The sequence below is a fragment of the Triticum aestivum genome, chromosome 1B, assembly GCF_018294505.1.
Source record: "Triticum aestivum cultivar Chinese Spring chromosome 1B, IWGSC CS RefSeq v2.1, whole genome shotgun sequence".
Classification (NCBI taxonomy): domain Eukaryota; kingdom Viridiplantae; phylum Streptophyta; class Magnoliopsida; order Poales; family Poaceae; genus Triticum; species Triticum aestivum.
In genome coordinates this window covers 104,359,689-104,384,361 of record NC_057795.1, presented here as the reverse complement: position 1 = coordinate 104,384,361, position 24,673 = coordinate 104,359,689, and positions in this window count along the sequence as shown.

Here is a 24,673-nt window from a genome sequence, read left to right as displayed (position 1 = left end):
TCACACCCCTCTCCCACACACACTCGACGTCTCTTCCAAATAGTCCGCTCCCCCCGCCCGCACCCATGCTATCCCGCTACTACACATGTCACACCATTCCCCCTTCCCTTATACTAGGTTTACATCATTAGTGGTCTCTCTACTCCACATACACACACTCCCTCTCACACACAAACGCGCACACCAACACACACAGACACGCACAAACACCCATTTATCTGGATCCTCATCTCTCCCCATGTCCGCATATGTATCTCACTCACTCACTCTCTAATTATGTGTATGTGTCTCCACGTTACACAACACAGATCCCCATGTACATGTCTCTCTCTATCCTCCACACACATAGACACAAAGAATCTGCTATCATTGCCTCGGTCTCTAGACATATCACACACGCACACTATCTCTCTCTCTCTCTCGCAAACACGCTCAACAAGGGTTTCCCCGTGAATAACTTACCGTCTATTCATCAATAGTCGTGGCAGTACGGTGAACACGAGACGTGAAAAAGAATAAATCTACACGTGCTTAGACCACCTGGTATGACTACTAGGACTAGAGCAAGCCAAAAAGTGCATCGATGTCACCCCCTCCTTATCGGTGATGGGAAAACCTTTGTTTTATATAGTCGAGAAGTCATTGTGCTAAGGCCTCACATGTTGAGGCGTTGAATAGAATGTAGATTATAGTTTACGGAAAAAAGTACCGATAATACGTTTGTATCTCCATACTTATATTTCTTCTCTTATAAAAAAACCGAGTTGGTGATGATGGTACACATGCCATCTTGCAATATAGACCGTTCGATCTATATCTGACGGATGGAAATTAAACTAAAAGATACCCACACCCCTCTCCACATTTGCAGACAAGGCCTTCCCTCGTTCATCCTTATGTCCAACAACCTCATTGTTGAGCAATTAAGAAAGGAAGCCTCTGGAACAAACTGGCCTGGTGGCCGCTGCCGGCATCGTCAATCCCCATGCCTTCGCCCAGTCCGACCACCAATCACCACCACGCCCCACTCCTCTTCACCTTATCTCCTATTTCTCGACATATCATTAGTTTTTACACATGGGATTACTCCTGCATGGGTCAATCACAACAAGTGTTTTATAAAAAAATGCATCTTGATGTTCCGTGTAATGCACGGATCTTGCTAGTACTCCTACAGAAGACTAAGTTGGTGAGGATGGTGTGTCTGCCATCCGTCATTTCTGACCATGAGATCAACATCTAACGACTGTGAGGTAAGTTGTTGCCTTTTCTCACCATCATCCCACTTGTCTACCAATTTGCAGAAAAAACCCATAATTAGTATCTTAAAACCAACCACACCCCTCCCTGACCTCACCAAAACAGCCCAAGGAATATATTCTAATTGAAACATAATATATCTCTAGTGATATATGTATATCAAAATTAGAGTGTTTTGTATCAAGTTTGTGAATAAGTATTATTCTAATTATGATATGTTGTAATGCACATGAACATTGCTAGTATTTCCAACCATGCAAACAAAATTCCTAGTATTTCCATAGTTTCGAGTTTTCCATCAAGATATTAGTCACTCATGGTTGATATTTACTTTCAATCATGTACACATATGCACTATGTAACTAGCCTTGCTTATTGGCTTCCAAAGCTTAACTTTCACTCCTACTTACAATATGTAGAGTATTTAACAAAAAACTACCACTTTCAACCAGCCCTAGGAAGAATCTATTGTACAAAAATAGCAAAAACATACCCAAAATTTCTTAATCCACGCCAAAAACTACTACCTAGTACCGGTTAGGCTCGTTTAAACCCATTTATGATAGGGTTGTCCCACACGTCCATGCTGATGAGGCAGCTTAAACCAACACATTTTGTTTGACCGTTGACAGGAGGGACCCACATCTGACCTTCTATCCTATTATTCCCCATCAAATCATTATTTTTCCTGAACATTACTTCAAATAGTACTGAAGCATGTTCGTCGGTAGCGCCGGTGATAAGCGAGTTGGTGATACGTCTCCAACGTATCTATAATTTATGAAGTATTCATGCTATTATATTATCTGTTTTGGATGTTTAATTGGCTTTATTATACACTTTTATATTATTTTTGGGACTAACCTATTAACCGGAGGCCCAGTCCAAATTGTTGTTTTTGCCTATTTCAGTGTTTTGCAGAAAAGGAATATCAAACAGAGTCCAAACATAATGAAAACTTCGGGAGAGTTTTTTTTTGGAACGGAAGCAATCCAGGAGACTTGGAGTAGACGTCAGGGAAGCTTCGAGGTGGCCACGAGGGTCAGGGGCGCGCTGATGAGGATACTGACTTGGGGTAGGGTCATAGGCATAACCTGTACGCCCTACCCAAGGTCACTACCCTGGAAGATAAAAGGACCAAGAGACAACAGGAGGGTCCCGGTTGTACACGTCGAGTGCAATCCACTCGACGACCACATCACTCGGAGGTCCTCCTCCCTACCGTCACTCGACCATATGGAGAGTCACTCGACCGTACTGAAGACCAGGAGTCGCTCAACGCTGTAACGGTCATGGATTCACTCCATAGTCTTTAAAATCATTAATAGCACTTAAGGCAGACATTACCAGTAACGCCCATACTTTATGTACATTAAGCCCTTTGTAATGGAGGTCTGCAAGGGTCCTGACGCACTCTATATAAGCCACCCTCCTCCTCTGGCACAAGGGTTCAGACCCCCTGTAATATCACACACATAATCCAATCGACCACCTCCGGGCATCGAGACGTAGGGCTGTTACTTCCACTGTGAAGGTTCTAAACTCGTAAATCTCGTGTGTACACCTTCACCATAGCTGAGATCTTGCCTCTCCATACCTACCCCCCTTTCTACTATCAGTCTTAGGACCACGACAGTTGGCACCTACCTTGAGGCAGGTGTCTTAGCGACTTATTGGTGAAGTTGCAAGTTTTACCGATCATCATCATCATGGTTTCCGGTGGAGGATTGGCCGAGGGCCACGAGATTCGTCTCGGCACGCTCGTTTTTATTGCCGACGACTCCGCGTGGCTTCAAGAAGCTCCCCTGGACACTGAGGCGCTCCCTGTCCGAGGGGCAACACACTTCCGTGCGTGCGTTCGCGGCGTCCTTCTCCGGTAGCCGTCGATTCAGTGTCGGTCGACTCCGATGGTGTCTTCCTTCCCTGCTGTTCGCCGCCGCAAGCGGTCCGGTCGATCGCGGCTTCAGCAATGGGTGAAACACGTGGTGGATCGGCGTTCGATCACCCATCAAGTCGCGGCAATCGAGCCCGATGAAACTCTCCACGGCCTGTTCGACTGGCTCCGCGGAGACCGCATTCGAGTGCGATAGCAGCAACCCTGCGGCAGAAGTCCCGATGGTCGATGGGCCTCACAGCCCGCCTGGTTTCTTCCGCGAAGGCGGCGGAGACGGGGGCGGCGATCCATCACACGTCCATGAGGAGTACCGACCCGAGCCCCTCTCTTCGCAGCAGAGGGAAGAACTTCGTCACCGCAACATGGATGCACTCCACACGCCCATCGTTGGAGAAACCCCCGAGGCTCGGGCCTTGGAGGAGGTGCACTTGGCTAATTTGGCTGAGCGCACTCGACTGGATAACCTTCAGTGGGCTCTCAACGAGCACGCTCAAGAGCGGATCCATTAGTCCAGTCGGCGACAACTTTTTCTGCCTCCACCTAAGGTATACCGCACTTCGATTCAGAATGTCACAGCTGCGGCCCGAATAGCAGAGTTGATCCAACCTTCCCAGTCAGAAGCTGGCAGGGGGTTGATGCAGATCCGGGCCCTGCTCAGGGCAGCAGGAGAGCAAAATACATCAGTATCTCAGTCGCGAAATAGGATTCACAGCAGATCCGTTGCAGCAGACACGGTTCAGTCGGCTCATAGCCCAAGATTGCCTCCGCGGCATGAGGGCCGTGGGCAGTATGATCATCCACTCGACCGTGACAATCACCGTCGAGGACCCATGCCTCCCCCGAGGAGTGCGTCGTATGTGCCTCAGCGGAACGATGACAGGCGCCGTCACAGTGGTGAGCGCAGGGCTTCAGTCGACCCAAGGGAACCAGGCTTCGACGCGAGGTCTATCCTCGTTCAAGGCCTGGTCGATTGGAACAGAGCACACAGAGAAGACCCTGGCAAAGATCGTCCGAGTGGCAGCCGAGTGCATGTTTCTGGTCCCTAGTGTTTTAGCAGGGCCATCAGGGTAGCAGTGATTCCTCCCAACTTCAGGTTGGCGTCCGGAGTCGGTAAGTTCACCAGCGAATCTAAGCCTGAAACTTGGCTTGAAGATTACCGAGTGGCTGTACAGATTGGCGGTGGAAATGATGATGTTGCGATGAAACATCTCCCTCTGATGTTGGAAGGGTCAGCCCGAGCATGCTTGACTAAGTTGGCTCCGAGTAGTATATACAGTTGGGAGGAACTGGCTCGAGTGTTTGTCAGAACCTTCGGAGGCACTTGCAAACGACCAGCGGGATTGACCGAGTTGCAGCATTGTGTTCAGAAGCCAAGTGAGACCTTGAGAGATTTTATCCAGAGGTGGTCCACTTTGCATCACACCATCGAAAATGTTTCAGAGCATCAGGCAGTGTGTGCTTTCAAGGAAGGCATCAAATACAGAGAGTTGGTCTTGAAGTTCGGTCGGACTAGGGATATGACTTTGACTCGGATGATGGAGATAGCAACCCAGTATGCTAACGGAGAAGAAGAGGATCGACTGCGTAGCGGGAAGAGCGAACCAATCGGCCAAGAGGCCGGTGGGGGCAACTCGAGTCGGAAACAGAAGTGCAAAGCCGAACCAGCGACACCTAGAGAGATTGCAGCAGTGACTCAAGGAAAGTTTAAGGGAAAACCTAAGGGGCCCTGGCCCCCTAAGAAGGTAAAGGATCAAGCAGGGAATGATGTGCTAGATTTGCCATGTCACATCCACATGAAGAAAGATGAAGAAGGTAATCTAATTTACCCGAAGCATACCACTCGACAATGTCGACTCCTGATCAAGCAGTTCCGAGAGAAACAACCCAATGAGAAAGAGAAAGAGTCGGACAAAGACGAGGATGAAGAGGAATACGATTGTTATCCCAAAGTCAATTCCACTCTGATGATTTTTGCTGATGTTGAGAGCAAGAGTCGATTGAAGGTCATCAACAGAGAAGTAAATATGGTCGCTCCAGCGGCGACGACCACATACCTAAGATGGTCTCAGACAGCCATCACGTTCGACCAGTCTGACCATCCTGCTCGTGTAGCCACCTCTAGGAGGCTAGCACTAGTGGTCGACCCCGTGGTTGGAGGCATTCGACAGACCAAAGTACTGATGGACGGTGGCAGTGGTTTGAACATCCTTTACGCTGAAACCTTGAAGGGGATGGGCATTCCGATGTCCAAACTTAGTGTGAGCAACATAAGTTTTCATGGTGTTATCCCTGGAAAGAAAGCTGAATCACTCGGCCAGATCACCCTCGACGTGGTTTTCGGTGATTCCAAGCATTACCGTAAGGAGAAGTTGACGTTTGAAGTTGTGGATTTCTAGAGCGCCTATCATGCCATTTGGGTAGGCCAGCCTATGCGCGTTTTATGGCTCTACCATGCTATGTGTACTTCAAGCTGAAGATGCCTGGCCCCAAAGGTGTGATCGCTATTACTGGCAATCGGCAGAAGGCAGAGGAATGTTTTCAGAAAGGTTCCAGAATCGCTGACGCACAGATGGCAGCAGTTGAACTGCAAGAGTATCAAAAGAGTGCAGATCCGAGTGATTTGTTCCGAGCCAAGAAGCCTGCTATGGACTCTGCATTTCAGTCGACTGGTGAAACGAAGCCGATCCTTATTCACCTGACGATCCCAATGCTACACCGACTCATATATCAACAACACTCGACAGCAAATAGGAAGAAGCGCTCGTCCAGTTATTCTGTGAGAACTGGGACATCTTTGCACGGAAACCTTCTGACATGCCGGGTGTACCCAGGGGACTGGCTGAGCACCATTTGCGTGTCGACCCCAAGGTAAAAACCGTTAAAGAGCACCTTCAGTGGTCCGCCGTGCAGAAGAGGAAAGCAATTGGCGAAGAAGTGGCTCGACTGTTGGCAGCAGAGTTCATCCGTGAAATCTACCACTCCGAGTGGTTAGCCAATGTAGTCATGGTTCCTAAGAAGGATGATTCACCGCGTATGTGCATTGATTTCAAGCATATCAACCGGGCCTGCCCGAAAGATCACTTGCCTCTCCCTCGCATCGATCAGATTGTTGACTCAACTACGGGGTGCGAGCGCTTGTCTTTCTTAGATGCATATTCCGGATATCATCAGATCCGACTGTATGGTCCCGATGAAATAAAAACAGCCTTCATCACCCCATTCGGGTTCTTTTGCTATGTCACCATGCCTTTTGGTTTGAAAAATGCCGGAACCACATTCATGAGAATGATTCAGAAGTGCCTGCTCACTCAAATCAGTCGGAATGTGGAAGCATACATGGATGACATTATGGTCAAGTCTTGCAAAGGTTCCAACCTATTGACTGACCTTGCAGAAACCTTTGCCAACCTGAGGAGGTATGCTATCAAGCTTAATCCGTCAAAGTGCACATTCAGAGTTCCAGGAGGAAAGTTACTCGGTTTTCTTGTTTCCGAACGAGGGATTGACGCTAATCCAGAAAAAATTGATACCATCCTCTGAATGAAATGCCCCGTCCGAGTGCATGACGTTCAAAAGCTGACTGGTTGTTTCGCCGCCCTGAGTCGATTCATTTCTCGTCTCGGTGAAAAGGCCTTGCCTCTTTACCGACTGATGAAGAAATCTGATAAGTTCGAGTGGACTAAAGAAGCTGATGTAGCATTTGCAGAACTGAAAACCCTGCTTTCCACCTAGCTGGTGCTCGCTGCGCCAATCACCAAAGAGCCTTTACTGCTTTACATTGCAGCCACTGGATAAATTGTCAGTACAGTACTCACGGTCGAGCGAGAAGAAGAAGGAAAAACTTACAAGGTTCAACGCCCAGTCTATTATCTGTCTGAAGTTTTGACTCCATCCAAGCAACGATATCCACATTATTAGAAGCTTGTCTATGGAATATACATGACCATGAAGAAGGTTGCGCATTATTTCTCTGACAACTCCATTATAGTCGTCAGCAACGCGCCACTATCTGAAATTCTGAATAATAGAGATGCAACTGGTTGAGTGGCAAAATGGGCGATCGAACTCCTTCCATTGTATATCAAGTTCGAGGCAAAGAAAGCTATCAAGTCCCAAGCAATCACAGATTTCCTTGCCGAGTGGATTGAGCAGCAATTGCCGACTCAAATTCACTCGGAGCATTGGACTATGTTCTTTGATGGCTCCAAGATGCTAAATGGTTCAGGTGCTGGGGTGGTATTGGTATCCCCCCGTGGAGACAAGCTTAGTTATGTTCTCCAGATTCATTTTGATTCCTACAATAATGAAGCCGAATATGAAGCACTTTTATACGGGTTGCGTATGGCCATTTCACTCGGCGTCCGTCGCCTTATGGTCTACGGTGACTCAGATTTGGTGGTTTATCAGGTGATGAAGGAATGGGATGTCAGGAGCACAGCCATGACTGGTTATTGCAATGCAGTAAGAAAGCTGGAAAAGTAGTTTGAAGGTCTGGAGCTTCACCATATACCCCGACTGAAAAATCAAGCTGCAGATGAGTTGGCAAAGATATGCTCAAAGAGAGAGGCCATTCCCCGAAACGTGTTTTTGGAACATATTCATTCACCTTCAGTTTAGGAAGACCCTTTCACCGAAGAATCACCACAGCCCAAGAGTGCCACGGATCCGACTGAAGTCGAAATCCCAGCCGTGGCCGACTTAGTCATGGAGGTTTTGGTCATTACACCTGACTGGATAGTGCCGTACATTGCATACATTCTTAGGAAAGAACTTCCAGAAGATGAAGAAGAGGCTCGACAGATTGTCCGACGGTCTAAAGCCTTCACCGTGATAAAAGGACAGTTGTTCAGAGAAAGTGTAACCGGGGTCTGCCAGAAGTCCATCATGCCAGAAGAAGGCCGAATGATCCTCAATGATATTCACTCAGGGACCTATGGTCACCATGCATCCTCTCGGACCATCGTGGCCAAAGCATACCGAGCTGTGTTTTACTGGCCGCATGCCAACGAGATGGCAAAGGAAATAGTAGACAAGTGTGAAGGTTGTCAGTTTTACTCCAACATGTCCCATAAACCTGCATCAGCTCTGAAGACTATTCCACTTGTCTGGCCTTTTGCTGTTTGGGGATTGGACATGGTTGCACCCCTGAGGACCGGCAGGAGTGGGTTCACCCATGTGCTAGTAGCAGTCGACAAGTTTACCAAGTGGATTGAAGCCAAGCCCATTAAAAACCTTGAAGCAGGTACTGCTGTGAGTTTCATCAGAGAATTGATATTCAGATATGGCGTACCGCACAACATCATCACTACAACAGATTGAACTTCGACTCTGATGAATTCAGAGCCTTTTGTGCTTCCCAAGGCACGAGGGTCGATTACGCTTCAGTCGCCCATCCTCAGTCGAATGGGTAGGCTGAGCGAGCGAATGGATTGATTCTCAAAGGACTGAAACCCCGGTTGATGCATGACCTCAAGCACGCGGCAGGAGCTTGGGTCGATGAGCTCCCATCAGTGCTTTGGGGGCCAAGGACAACTCTCAATCGGTCGACTGGACGGACTCCACTCTTCTTAGTCTACGGGGCTGAAGCCGTTTTGCTGAGCGATTTGCTCCACAACGCTCCCCGAGTCCAACTCTTCTCAGAAGAGGAAGCAGAGCAAGCTCGACAAGATGCAGTCGACCTCTTGGAGGAGGAAAGAGAGATGTCCTTGATCCGGTCGACCATTTATCAACAAGACTTGCATCGATTCCACGCCAGGATCGTAAGGGGTCGAGCGTTCCAGGAAGGGGACTTGGTTCTCCAAGTGGACCAGCAGAAGCCACACAAGCTCGCCCTCTCTTGGGAAGGCCCTTTCATTGTCACCAAGGTGCTCCACAACGGAGCATATCGTCTCTTCAACGTCGAGCACAACAAAGATGAACCACGCGCCTGGAATGCGGAACTGCTCCGCCCTTTTTACTCTTAAGAATTTAGACTGATGAGATGTAATAACAAGTACCTCTTAGTTTGATTATCAAAAGACATAATTTTACAGTCTTCCGAATGATTGTTGTTTATTTCTTCCGTACGTGTCGCCTTAGCTGCGAATCTGTTTTGCCTAGGATGAAGTGAAAAAAAATCCTACCGAGTGGTGAGTCCGCCTCTCACTCGGGGGCTTAGTTGCGAATCTGTTTTGCCTAAGATGAAGTAACGAAAATCCTACCGAGTAGTGAGTCTTCCTCTCACTCAGGGGCTTAGCTGCAGTCTAGTACTCGCCTAAGTTAAAAAATCCTACCGAGTGGTGAGTCTGCCTCTCACTCGGGGGCTTAGCTGCAGTCCAGTACTTGCCTAAGTAATGAATATCCTACCGAGTGGTGAGTCTGCCTCTCACTCAGAGGCTTCGCTGCAGTCCAGTACTCGCCTAAGTAATAAAAAGTCCTCCAAAACGGTATCGGTCGGTCTCGACCCTTTATCACCCCGGGGGTTGCACCGTCAAGAAGAAGGGCGAGATTCACATGAGCATCACTCGCCTAAGTTTGAAAAATCCTACCGAGCGGTGAGCAACCCTCCCACTCGGGGGCTTAGCTGCAGTCCAATACTCGCCTAAGTTTGAAATATCTTACCGAGTGGTGAGCAATCCTCCCACTCAGGGGCTTAGCTGCAGTTGAGTACTCGCCTAAGTTTGAAAAATCCTACCGAGTGGTGAGCAACCCTCCCACTCGGGGGCTTAGCTGTAGTCCAGTACTCGCCTAAGTTTGAAAAATCCTACCGAGTGGTGAGCAACCCTCCCACTCGGGGGCTTAGCTGCAGTCCAGTACTCGCCTAAGTTTGAAAAATCCTACCGAGTTGTGAGCAATCCTCCCACTCGGGAGCTTAGCTGCAGTCCAGTACTCGCCTAAGTTTGAGAAATCCTACCGAGCGGTGGGCAACCCTCCCACTCGGAGGCTTAGCCGTAGGCCAGTACCCGCCTAAGTCCGAAAAACCCTACCGAGTGGTGAGCGGGACTGCGGGTCGACCACGCCTCCACCCTCCCCCCGGAGGCTGCACCGTCAAGAAGAAGGACGAGATTGTGTACACTCGTCCAGCGGATGGCCCCTTGCCAACGGCAGGAACGTCAAGACCATTGCTGAGTACCTTGCTGATGAGCTAATCAATGCTGCCCGAGACTCGTCCAACTGGTCGACTGACTGATCCTTCTCTAGCACCTGCGTCAAACAAAGAGAGACCGATCTAAGAAAAGAATGGATTTCACTCGAAGATAAACCAACATATTCAAAGATAAATCCAGAGGTTCCTAACCGCAGATTAAAAGTGCTCGGGCGTTAGGCCCGAAGGAGTTTTAACGATTACAGAATCACTCGACATTCCGAGGCAAATAAAAGTGAGGCATATTTTTTTTCTGTCACTCGACGGGAGAAGGGCTGGACGAATCGCAGAAGCTGTCAAGATCAATGCTGTCGGCAATGCGGGTAGCTGCCTCCAGGAAGGTGTCCATGAAGTCTTGGAATGAGAGCTTCTTCGTATTCGCCACCTTGAGGGCCGCCAACTTCTCTTCTTTAGCCTCCTTGCAGTGCACGCGAACTAGTGACAAGGCGATGTTAGTCCCACAGCGGGCAGAAGACTTCTTCCACTCTTGCACTCGGTCAGGGATTTGGTTGAGTCGAGTCATCAGCGACTTGAGACTTTGATGAAGTTCTGCCTGAGGCCAGAGTTTGGCGTCCACTCGGGCCATCCCGGCCTTCAGCCGAGCCAGATAGTCGACTGCGCTGTCAAAGCGTGATTCCAATCGAAGCAAGTTCATCGCAACTTCATCTTTCACGGGACAGTTGATGGGGTCAAGACCTATCTCGACCCATCTAGTTTCAGCTTCAAAGTCCTGACAGAGTTCTGTTACATCACAAAAAACAATGAGTCGACAGTATTGCAAATTTCAGCCGACGATAGTTATCTAACTGAACAGTCATACCTTCAAGCTTCAAGACAAGCTTCGCCGCAAGTTGTTCCAAATGGGACTCTAGCTTGCCCGTCTTGGCCCGGAGGCCGTCGACTTCAGTACTCAGGTTCTCCTTGTCCTTCCTCAGTTGCTCTACTTCCCGATTAGCGTCCGAGACGGCCGTCTTCAACTTCGCGTTCTCATCCTACAACTTGCCGACTGAAGCCAGCTTCTGGTCCGCAAGTGTCGTCTTCTCACGAGCTTCTTTTTGAGCAGCAGCAAGATCCAGGTCCTTCTTCTCCAACGCCTCCTTCATTCTCTCTAAAGAAACAACACTTTTCAGATGAGCCTGAAGTTGGCGGTTTTCACTATGCACATCTGCTTATGTGAAGTCACTCGGTTCAAAGAGACTGAATTAAAAGCAGTGGAAAGTCTACTAAGCAGACGAAATGGTCGAATGGTTACCTCCCATGATGGCCGTCTCTTCTTGAGCAGTCTTGAGATTCTTCTTGGCAAGTTCAAGGTCAAGTTCAACGCTGATATGCTTCTTCTTTAACTCGGAAAGACGAGCTCCAAGATCACAAGACCTCTACAGTCAACAAAAGTGACATGTTAGTCGACAGGATCAAAGGGGATCGATGGAGAAAAGTTACTCTAAGACTACTGTCAAATCAAATATCCAACAAGTAATCTCGGGGACTACACCCAGTGGGTGCACTTAGCGTTCCCCCACTAGTTTAGATCAATACTCAGCAGGGTCTGCCCAGCATGAGTTCAAAAAAAGGGGGAGAAAGAAAGAGATACATTCTAAGACCTCAGTCGACTGCCAGCAGTCGACCGTGGTCTCGGGGACTACACCCAGTGGGTGCACTCGGCGTGCCCCCACTGGTTCAGAAAGTCTGCTGAGATTCAACCCAAGTCGAGTGACATGGAAGATTTCCCAAGCTCTAAATAAAGAAACACCCCGGTGGGTGATCGGATATAAGGCAATATTCAAAAGCTCAGTCGAAGTCTTGCTGACCTGAACATTGACCTGAAGGGCAGTACTGGCGTTGTAAGCCACCTGGCTAGCCTCGTGCACCACCTTCACCTGCTCCATGACAAGGCTCACCTGGCGAAGAGCTTCCCTAGTGGCACTTGGTGAAGCATCCAGAGTCTGATACACATCAAAAAGTGATGGCTGCAAAGCAGCCGAAGTAGTCACTGGGTCAGAGGCGTGGAGCTGTGGAGCAGCAGGAGTTGGTGCAGTCGAGTCTGCTGGACGATCAGTCGTCAGCGAGCTGGCAAACGTGATGCTGGTCCGAACATGCTATCCGGAACGATCGACCACCGTCTCAAGCACCAACGTTGACTGAGGAACCTGAACCTCAAGCCTCCTCCTGCCAGAGCTCCCACTCCTCCTCTTCCTCTCCTGCAGAGGCGCTTCTTCTTCATCGTCAGGAAGCATAACAACTTCTTGCAGAACTACAGAAAGAGAGAAATGTCAGAAATTCTGCCGATTGAGGATCTACTCAACTTAACGAAGCTCGGTCGATCGGACTTACCGACTCGTGAGGTAGCCTCTTCGTCTCCTGGGTCCTTGTCAAAGTCCATGTTAGTGGCAGTAGAGGTGGGACTGGAAAGGCACATGAATTGGTCGGTCAGAACAAGAAAATCTTCAGTCGACCTACGAAATCGCAAGCGAGATACTCACCCCGAAGCAACAGGGACGTCCACCTTAATCCGTGGCAATGTCTTCCAAACCTTGGGAGTAGCAACTTTAGGTTGCTTGGCCACCTTCTCCGTCGGCTCCGGGGTCGACGTCCGAGTGCGCCTCTGAGTACTGGCACTCGGTACCACGCTTTTCCCGCGCCTGCCAGACGGATCATGCTGCTATTTGGACCGGCGTTCGGAGCGCGGCGGTGAGTCGACTTCTTCCTCCTCATTCGACTCCTCGCTCTCCTCCTCCTCTTCTTCTCCCGGAGACTCCCACTCACCACTCTCCTACGCACTGTCCCCTCCCTCCTGGTCCTGCTCCAAAGCTTGTTCACTGTTGGGCATCGAATGCATCTCAGTGAATACCTGCAGAACAAATCGGTCGAGTCAGGGTCAGTCAACATCAAGTACAGTTGGAACGTGAGCGGGAAGCAGTCGGAACAAAAAGTATACCTTGTCAGGCGGATTTCTGTCGCTGAAGGGGACGACTCGCCTGGATCCTCTGGGTTGTCCTGGTTGCCTGTGATGCTCCTTAGCCACAAAGCTACAGTTTCGGATGGCACTTCTTCTGGATGGACCCGAGCGGTGTCGTCCGGTCCGGAATACAGCCACATCAGGTGATCGCGGGCCTGGAGAGGCTGGATGCGTCGACTGAGGAACACTTCCAGCAAGTCCAGACTAGTAACGCCATCATTGATGAGCTGGACCACTCTATCCACCAACATCCCCGTCTCCATGGTCTCAGCAGCAGTTACTTTCAGTGGGGAAGGGGTCTGAACACGATCAAAAGAGAAGTGGGAAAGACCAGTCGACTGACCTAGAGCTGCGACGTCCTAGGAGTAGAACCAGGCGACTGCCAGCCTCTAACGGAGTCAGGGAGAGTCATGGCGGGAAAGGCACTCCTATTCCTCGTTTGGATACCTAAACCCCCGCACATCTGGATGACGTGGGTTTTCGAGTCACTCGACTTCGCCTTTTTTACCAACTGGGAACGAATGGGGAAGATATGTTTGAATAAACTCCTGTGCGGTCGACATCCTAAGAAGTTCTCACACATCGACACAAACACAGCTAGATACGTGATGGTGTTGGGATAAAAATGCTGGAGCTGAGCACCGAGAAATTTCAAGAACCCTCGGAAGAAAGGATGTGGAGGAAGCAAAAAACCACGGTCGACGTGGGTGGCGAGCAGAACGCAGTCACCCGATCGAGGCTGAGGACTCATCTCTCCCTCCGGCAGCCTTGCCGCTCCCTTGGCGATTAGCCTAGACTCCGCCAGCTCGTCCAGATCTGCCTGTCGAATCGAAGACCGGATCCAATCACCCTGGATCTAGCCCGGCGGCAGCCTCGCACGCGACGAAGAGCCGCATTGCTGCTTCTTGCCCTTCGCCACCCTCTTCGTCTTCTTCGCACGTTCTAGCGCCGTCGTCTTGTCCTTCACCATGGCGATGGAGCGGCGGCATCGGAACAGAAGGGTAGGGTGCAACGGACGAGCGGAGAAGGAAGAAGGAGGAGAGGGTGTGCATAATGCAGATGCCTCAGTCTCGTCACCTTATAAAGGGTCGCTTCCGAGAGGATGACACGTGGTACCAGGCGATCCTGTCAAATCCCGCAATAGTCGCACGCAGCGAACATGGTGAAAATGGTGGCGCAAAAATCGAGGTATCACTGTTTATCCGCTCCGCCCGCTTCGGCACTCCCCGTCTTGCGAGCTTCCCCGAAATTTTGTATCCCGCGAAATCCGGGATACACTGTAGACAATCATTCCCAAGATCCCATTTCCCGACACAACACTCGACGCATGAGGTCACCAGTTCATTTGACAGCTCACTGAATGGATCAAGGCGACTGAGTTGACACCAAAGTACCGACGCAGGCATTCAGACTTACAGAAAACACTCATGAAGACGCGAAGCTCGGAGCAGGTTCAACTTCGACCTACTTTCCACTCACACCTTAATCCATTCAGGGGCTACTGATGAGGATACAGACTTGGGGTAGGGTCATAGGCCTGACCTATACGCCCTACCCAAGGTCACTACACTGGAAGATAAAAGGACCAAGAGACAACAAGAGGGTCCCGGTTGTACACGTCGAGTGCAATCCACTCGACGGCCACATCACTCGGAGGTCCTCCTCCCTAGCATCACTCGACCATATGGAGAGTCACTCGACCATACTGAAGACCAGGAGTCGCTCAACGCTGTAACGGTCGTGGATTCACTCCGTAGTCTTTAAAATCACTAATAGCACTTAAGGCAGACGTTACCAGTAACACCCATACTTTATGTACATTAAGCCCTTTGTAATGGAGGTCTGCGAGGGTCCTGGCGCACTCTATATAAGCCACCCTCCTCCTTTGGCACAAGGGTTCGCACCCCCTGTAATATCACACACATAATCCAATCGTCCGCCTCCGGGCACCGAGACGTAGGGCTGTTACTTCCATTGTGAAGGGCCTGAACTCATAAATCTCGTGTGTACACCTTCACCATAGCTGAGATCTTGCCTCTCCATACCTACCCCCTTTCTACTGTCAGTCTTAGGACCACGACACACGCCCTACCCCCTGGGCACACCCCCTACCCTCGTGGCTTCCCTGACCGACTTCCTTCGCCTATATATACTCATGTACCCTGAAAACATCGAAGAGCACAATAGATCGGCAGTTCCGCCGCTGCAATCCTCTGTAGCCACCAGAAACCAGTCGGGACCCTGTTTCGGCACCCTGCCAGAGGGGGAATCCGTCACCGGTGGCCATCTTCATTATCCCGGTGCTCTCCATGACAAGGAGGGAGTAGTTCACCCTCGGGGCTGAGGGTACATACCAGTAGCTATGTGTTTGATCTCTCTCTCTCTCTCTCTCTCTCGTGTTTTTAATTTGGCACAACCTTGATGTATCGCGAGCTTTGCTATTATAGTTGGATCTTATGATGTTCCTACCCCTCTACTCTCTTGTAATGGATTGAGCTTTCCCTTTGAATTTATCTTATCGGATTGAGTCTTTAAGGATTTGAGAACACTTGATGTATGTCTTGCATGTGCTTATCTGTGGTGACAATGGGATACTCATGTGATCTACTTGATGTACGTTTTGGTGAACAACTTGCGGGTTCAGTTACCTTGTGAACTTATGCATAGGGGTTGGCACCCGTTTTCGTCTTGACTCTTCGGTAGAAACTTTGGGGCACTCTTTGAAGTAATTTGTGTTGGTTGAATAGATGAATCTGAGATTGTGTGATGCATATCGTATAATCATGCCCACGGATACTTGAGGTGACATTGGAGTATGTAGGTGACATTAGGGTTTTGGTTGATTTGTGTCTTAAGGTGTTATTCTAGTATGAACTCTATGATAGATCGAACGGAAAGAATAGCTTCGTGTTATTTTACTACGGACTCTTGAATAGATCGATCAGAAAGAATAACTTTGAGGTGTTTTCGTACCCTACAATAATCTCTTCATTTGTTCTCCACTATTAGTGACTTTGGAGTGACTCTTTGTTGCATGTTGAGGGATAGTTATATGATCCAGTTATGTTATTATTGTTGAGAGAACTTGCACTAGTGAAAGCATGAACCTTAGGCCTTGTTTCCTACCATTGCAATACCGTTTACACCCACTTTTATCGCTTTCAACCTTGCTGTTTTTATAATTTCAGATTACAAAAACCTATATCTATCATCCATATTGCAGTTGTATCACCATCTCTTCGCTGAACTAGTGCACCTATACAATTTAACATTGTATTGGGTGTGTTGGGGACACAAGAGACTCTTTGCTATTTGGTTGCAGTGTTGTTTGAGAGATTCCATCTTCATCCTACGCCTCCCATGGATTGATAAACCTTAGATCATCCACTTTCGGGAAATTTGCTACTGTCCTACAAACCTCTACACTTGGAGGCCCAACAACGTCTACAAGAAGAAGGTTGCATAGTAGACATCAAGCTCTTTTCTGGCGCCGTTGCCGGGGAGGTTAGTGCTTGAAGGTATATCTTTATATCTTGCAATCGAATCTTTTTGTTTCTTGTTTTATCACTAGTTTAGTCTATAAAAGAAAACTACAAAAAATGGAATTGAGTTTGCCTCATACGCTTCATCTTTTTAATATCTTTGATAAGAATGATGGAAAGGAAAATTGTGCTCAAGTGCTAGAAGAAGAAGTCTATAAAATTTTTGGAACTAAATCTTTGAATGAGGAGCATTATTGCAATGTCATTAGTATGAACTCTTTGAATACCCATGGTACTAATGATGATTGCACTAGTCATGATGAAAATGTCTCTTATAAGCATGTCATCTTTTGTGGAGTGCATAGAGTTTGCAAGTACACACCAAATAGGGAAGATAGATTTTGCAAGAGGCATAAGTATTTAGAAACTAAATGGTTGCAAGAGAGGATAGAAGTTTGTGCTGAAAATTTAAAGTTTATTTGCCATCCTTGTGAACTTTGTAACGAATGTGATCATTTAAATCCCCAATGCAAATTGTTTCATGATCGTATCGTGTCCAAAAATTGTGATGACTTGATTTCCCTTGCGCATCATAATGAACTTAGTTTGCTTGTGGGTTATGAAGAAATGAAACGTATAACTTTTGTCCTTGATAAAGTTCTTAATTTTGATCTGGAAGAAATTTTTATGTATTGTGCGGTGAATTGCATTGAAAATCCTTATATTGCCAAATACATAAAGAAAAGAAAACAAATAAAAGTTGAAGAGAATACTAATGAAAGGGAAGAGACTTCCCAATTTCCTCCTATTATTTCTTACGACGAATCAGGTAATGAGGAGGAGCTTTCTATTCAAATAATCTCATTAATAAGGAGCTCAAAAAAGAGGGTTAAACCCACACATGATGTGAAGAAGAAAAAGAAAAGACGGAGAAGCAATGGTAGAAAGGTATCCCTCCCAAATGATGTTGCTCCTATTAATCATTGTGATGATGATAATTGCTATACTATTGGTGTGTCACACCCTGATTTTCATGGCACTACACTTAAGCTAACAATCATGATAAAGTATGGTTTGACAAAAACTTCTGAGTGTGTTGGACCTTGCCTTGATTGGTTTTTGTCTGTTGTTCGCAAGTGCTCTAAAAATAAAATAAATCCTCCAACTCTTATACTCCTCCTCCTTGATCCAAAAACCTTTCCCAATGATCATTCCAAGTGTATAGGACATAAAAATAATTTCTTCAAAAATAATTTGGCCAAATAGTATTTTCAAAAATTAGTTTTTCAAAAACCCCTGAGTTGAGGTTTGCACTACAAGTACTTGATTTGGGGTATTAAAAATCTTTAAAAGAATACTTTTGACTCCTATTAGGTATAGGGCTCCCATAAACCACAAAAATATAATTTTAGAAGTTATTTTTCTATTTTATTTAAAGGATTTTTCTTTAGGCCAGAAATGGTCTTTAATAGGTTTAAGTTATTTTTATGCTTTAAAAATATTTGTGAAAATTTAGGGAAACTCAGTGGACATATATTTTCCATATATAAGAGTGTCAACACATGGTCATGTTCCAAATACTGGTCAAATCCCTCAAAAACCCTTTCTGGATATTTCAAGCTTTTGAAATATTTACAAAGGAAATATTCCCCAAAAATTCCAAGAAAATTCTATCATGTCACATATGACATGTTTGATGATCTTGACAAGTATCATGTCATGGAGAATAGCATAACCCCATGAAATCCCCTCAAAACCATTTCTGTCCAGTTTGAAGTTTGAACAACTTTACATTGCCAAACATGTCCAAATGCTCTCAAACCTTGTGAACATTCTCAAATGGTCCAATAACTCATCTAGACCAAATGCCACATGTTGGAGAACAAGTTAACTTGATCAAAGTGCCCCAAAACCCTTCCTGTCCAGAACCAAATTTGAACAACTCTACATTGGAAACTTTCTCCTTTTGATCTCAACTTTTGAGTACATGTTCATAACATCAAATGATGACACTAAACAAAGTGGTGCATCAAGGAGAATAGGTTTGAATGACTAAATCTTGGGAAGTCCATTTCTGTTGATTTCTAGGGTTTACAAAAGTTGCATTGGCAACTTTGCCCAAATGGACTCAATATTGGTGGAACCTATTTTTTTATCATACCATATGAACTTGTCAAGCCTCACGACAAGAGGAGTTCATCTTCTTGCCCAAACCACCATCAAACACGTTCTGGCAAAAATTAAAAATGTATGTTTTGTCCACTTCCACTAATCTCCATGAGTTATCCTTTTTACCACAGACCCTCCTAGTCCCCCTCTACTTCTGGGGTGCTTCCCTGCCCTGTGGCACCGGCCGCCGGCGTCGAACGCCTCCTCTATCTCCCTTCACGCCACGCGGGAGGTGGAGGACGAACTTGTAGGCGGGCCCCACTAGTCAGTGGCCCAGCCTCCAGGCCACGCTGGCAAGTGGAGACGGGCCGGGAGAAAGCCGCCTCCGATGTGGCCCTTGCACACGTGCGGCCGAGCCAATGGGCCGGCCCAGTGGCACCCTGCTTCTAAACCTCGCCCAGTGCGCGCCGCCGCCGCCCAGATCCAGCCCATTTTGGTAAATCCTTTGTCCTTTTCTTTTTCCAGTCAACTTCAGAAATCCATAAATAAATCAACAGAGATTCAAATTTGTAGTAGTTCATAAATTCACGATCTATCAGATGGTGCTATTTGCACATTTTCCAGAGACCTTTTCTTCACAAATATTTATCAAATCCTATCTTTCCTATTTCTGTGATGAACTTTAGAAAATCACAGAGAGCCCATTTTTGATCCAAATTCCATGGTTCAAAATCCTAGATGTCTATAAGTTCAAAACTTAGTTTTTGAACATTTTTACTAATACTTTCTGTACCACCTCAAATAATGGTCTATTTCTTCATGTATAGCCAACTTTGCAAATTCATAGAGAAATCATTTGAACTCAAAATCCAGTGAAACCAATTCCTAGATGCTTCTAAAATCATTATTTGTTAAATGGGTGCCTCTGCTCATTTCTGAAAATAATGTTTCTGTACACTTCTTGCAAATCCATAAACCCCTTGATTCCATCATATTGAAATGTTCAGAAATAATCACTGATCCAATTCCAATGAAACCACTCTGGTTATTCCTCATATAACCAGAGATGTCCCATAAAAGTCAAATCCATATTTTTAGAGCACTTTTATTTTTCCTTGTTGTGTTGCTTATTGTGATTGTTTCCGGCGTTAGTTGATGAAGTAGACGGAGTATTTGGAGAAGGACCAGAAGATTTCAAGAGTCTGATGAACCAGGCAAGCAGCCCTTTGACCATGTCTATGAAACCCTTTTTATGCATGTCATATAGCACCATATTGTTATTGCAACAGAATAATGATGAGGTGGTAACCACTTTGATGGGTTGCCTCCGTTACTTCCTTGTTGATACTTGCATTATGCATGACCCTTCCATCCTATGAGGGTTATGCCGGTGGGAGTAGATAGGATGCTAAAGTAGATGCTACGCAAAAAGGGACGGGTATATGCATGGTGAAGGAGACAAAGTATTTTCAAAAGACTTTTCGAAAACCCCATCGGGTGCCACTTATGCCGGGGGGAGATGATGAGTTGGGTAGCCACTTGATGACGAAGTGGTGTACCGAGGCAAGTGTGTGTTGTTTTCAGAACGGATTGGTTTAAGTTGCGACCGTTATTCCAACCTTACATGCGCAACCACTCTACACTTATATGGGAAAGGGCATTATTGATTACCTAGACCGATACTAGCTTGGAGCCCGCATTACTAGTGACGGGAGAGTTGTTGGTGCGCTCTCTCGGGACGGGGTCGTGCCAGGTAGGGCGACCATGACTGTTTTCACAGGGCACCGGACACACCGTTGGTACCCCGTGCTTGTGGTATGTGATGAATATGGGAGCGAGGCTCCACAACTTTATGATGTGAAATGTTAGGCACGGGGGTTATTACCAATCGAGTGGACTCCATGTTAGTGTCGTCTAGGGAAAGATAGTGATCGGGTGCTTATCCCGGGTACTTGAGGTATCGCGGGTCGTGGATGACACGGAAGTTCCCCGGATCTTGTGGGTACAGTGTGTAACCTCTGCAGAGTGTAAAACTATTCGAATAGCCGTGTCCACGGTCAAGGACAGTTGGGTAACCGCTCTTGGGCTATGTCCATATGTTTCTGAAAAACAACATAGTTTGGTGATATTGATGATGCGGCTCATGAGGAAGTCACGATGAGCTTGAGCATGAGTTGCTTATAACTCTTTCTCGATGTTGATGTCTGTAACCTCCTGATACTTGTTGCAGACACATTCACGTCCTTGATAAACGTTGACCATACTTGCATGAGAAAAACTAGCTTTCCGCAAAAATGCCAATTCAGCAGCAGAGCCTTGCATAATTATTTTGTTATCACTCTTGGGTTGCTTGCGAGTACATTCAAACGTACTCACTGGCTTGTCCCTGGCTATTTACTTGGCCAGGCATGAAAGAACATGATATAATGAAGAGTACCTTGGTGACGAACATGCGAGCTAGGACGCTTCCCAGTCAGAATGCCTGTAGGGTTAAGGCAGATGGCATGGGTCCAAGTTATCAATGAAGATTTCCGCTGCGAAGTTATACTCAAGACTCGACCATAATGGTCCTACTTGTGTAATACTGTATGTATGGATGTAAGACTCTTGTTATTTAGCTTCTGTGTGTTCAGTTAGCATTGATCTCTGGGATCACTGTACACGTGCATTTGATGATCTCGATTTATGAGTCGGGGTCCCCACAGAGCTGGTATCAGAGCCATCCTGACTGTAGGAAGCCTTAGTTAGCATGGTCGTTAGTTAGGGTAAAACTATTTCCAAAACAACTACTAGTTTTCAAAACTATCTATACTTCTCTTCCCTTCTCAGTTTTTCGAAAACTAAGGTATACTTTCCTTATTAATCTCTTCCCCTTCAAAACCTTTGGTCGCTAGAACCCTTATGCCCTGACCACCGGATTCCTTGTAATCCTCGTGGATAATCTAGAAGGAAGATGCCTTGCCAGACGTTCACCCACATCTCCTGAACACAAGATTAGCAACATCACAAAAAGACGATACCAACAGAAGATACATCCTCAAGGAATGAGGACCTGAAGACCCAGGAGATGGTGACACCCTTGACACTGCCCCAAGATGATGCAACCTTAGCCTACGATGATCAGGGCATAGGATATGCAAGATCATGATATACATCGCTAATAGAGTAACCCTGTCACTACTGTTGTTGTATTGGCAACCACCGGTGGATGAGAACCTAGCCATTTGGTCCGCCTCACTATAGTGAGCAGGAAAATGGTTCTCTTCATCCCCCGCTCTCGGTGATGATATTGTCAACAATGTGTCCGACAGATTGGGCCTCTATTATGCCTTGTTAATATCATTGCATAAAGGAGTGCCACCTGGAACCGCCAACACCTTAAAAAGGCAAAAGTGATCGTCATGATTAAGAAGACAAGAGAAGATCAAGTCAATGCCAGCCACGAGGAGCCACCTTCACCCCATCACCTCATTAGGAGAGAAGTTGTTGAAGATTCTTCAGGCTCAACCCAGATTGTTTCATCGAACAACTACAAGAGACGTAGCAACACCTGAGGAAAACTCAGAAGACTGCATGAGGCACAAGGCACGACTACTGAGTCCGAGAACCCCTAGGGTAGGATGAGTCGTGTACCCCCTATGCGCAGTCGAGTCCGTATGATGGTTCGAATAGAACCATGATTGTGTGTTGCTTGCTTTTAATTGTTTATGTTTTGATATCAGTCGCCCTTTTCCCTAGGCAACAAGTACGTGACTATATCACCTGCCTTGTTTTGTTGTTTGTGTTTGGCCCTTTTTGGCACCTGTTTGGTTGCACTTGCACTATAGAACCCCCTTTAGGCATTCCCCTCATCTATGCTACTTTTCCCTCTCATCTCTCTCTCCTTAACTGAAGACCGGCAAGATAAGCTACACCAAGGATTCTGCCTCGGCAACCAACTAGCAATGAAGACTCCTGCTACGATCTCCATGACCAAGTGCAACCCCGTAGAATTATGTTTAACCATCCAGATCAGACACCCATCCCTAGACTCTTCGAGACTTCACGATATACCCCAGAACGAATCCTTAACCATGAGGTTAACCCGCAGAATTGCAAGAGAACCAGTTAAGCCTTCGTAACCTTGCACGACACTGGGTTCATTATGGAACTAGTGGACATAGTGAACGAGCACATTATCATCCTAATATAGCACCAGAACTAACGATGCCATAGGAAAGACCAATTTGAGGATATAGGAATAGAGGACAAATGACTTGATGAGTTTATATCAATGACTTGAGGAATTATATGAGACTATTTGGTGGATTATGAGGCTTTGATGTTGGTAGATGAACTTGGTGGGATCATGAGTATAGATTAGCATAGCTTTCATTACCCCTGAGTAAGTTGGATTTAGTAGGATAATTGTGTTCGCAAGCTGGAATTCTTGGAAGTATTTGGATTTAACTTAGCCATGGGATATTGATAGGAGACAGTTGATATTACGTAAATGACTTGGGGGAACATGTAGGAATTCTCGTTGGACAAGAGATTGGATGTTAGTAGGTGATTCTAGTTGAATATAGTTGCTGAGTATGTCTACATGGTTCGGAGTAAATTGGATTTAGACTGATGATCTCGATCATGATACCATGTTTCTCAGTGGACGATAAACTAGGAGATTGGATTAATTGTCGGAGTTGATATAAATTTGACCTTGGAGGTTACTTGACCATGATAATGGAAATTGGTGGACTTACTATAAGCAGAGATAGCCCTTTCAAGTATTGGGGATTATAAGGACTTTAGGAGATCATGTGGAACACCATAGACATTGGATTCATAGAATTAAAGGATTATGTAGTGATTAATGGAAGTTAACGGGTTGTTGGGGTTGACTCATAGGAAGAAAACAAGATCTTGGAGTGGAATACGGTGTGTTTCCTTTGGGTAGAAATGCCTTAGACCTTGGAAGAGTAGGATGAGCACTTGGATTGTCATGTTTTATTCCAGCTTGGAAGCTTTTATGCTCTACCCATAGATTTTTACGGGTAGCCATACATATGAGTTTGGGGATTGTAGACATATATGATTTTGTTAGACCTCCCCTCAAGAGCCATGAAGATACGAATAACATGAGTGGTGATTGGAGTTGACCTATACGAAATGATGCTATCAGTGATATGATGTGATTTGTTTAAAGGACTAGATAGCACAATTGGCATCTTAGAAACTATGCTCAAGGATGGGATGATAAACATTCACTCGCACACTAGAATCCTTGAAACCCTTACGCCCTACCAAGACACAACATGGTCGGATCCCGACCTTGGGTTTTTGCTCTAGACCGATAAGACCTTGGCCAATGCTCAACCGTGACCATCACCAATGCCTCAGCCCACTTTACGTACCCCATAGACTTCATGGAGTGCTTGGACAAGTTAGTTGTCATCTTTCTTTGATGACATACATGTCTACCCGAAGACGGAAGAAGAGTCGTTGAGCTGGTCAAGGAACATTTGAAGACCGCCATGCCAAGGAGGAAGAACTACCACCATCATCAAGAAGTAAACATCCGCGTCGAAGACCAGGTGTATCTGCAAGCCACTCCTCTCTAAGGAACCAAGCATTTCCATGACAAGGAGACCCACACCAAGGTTCATCGGCCCCCTTCGAGATCACTCCAAGATGTAACAACCCCCTCTGAGATCACTATGAGATGAAGAGAAGACAATTACAAGCTGGAGTTGCCACCTGAGCTACCTGATGTGCACAATGCTTTCCATGCATCACAACCCCGGAAGTGTTTCCAACTTCCTAACTTGCCCGATCTCTACGAGGGCATTGACCACCAAGCCATCGACCCC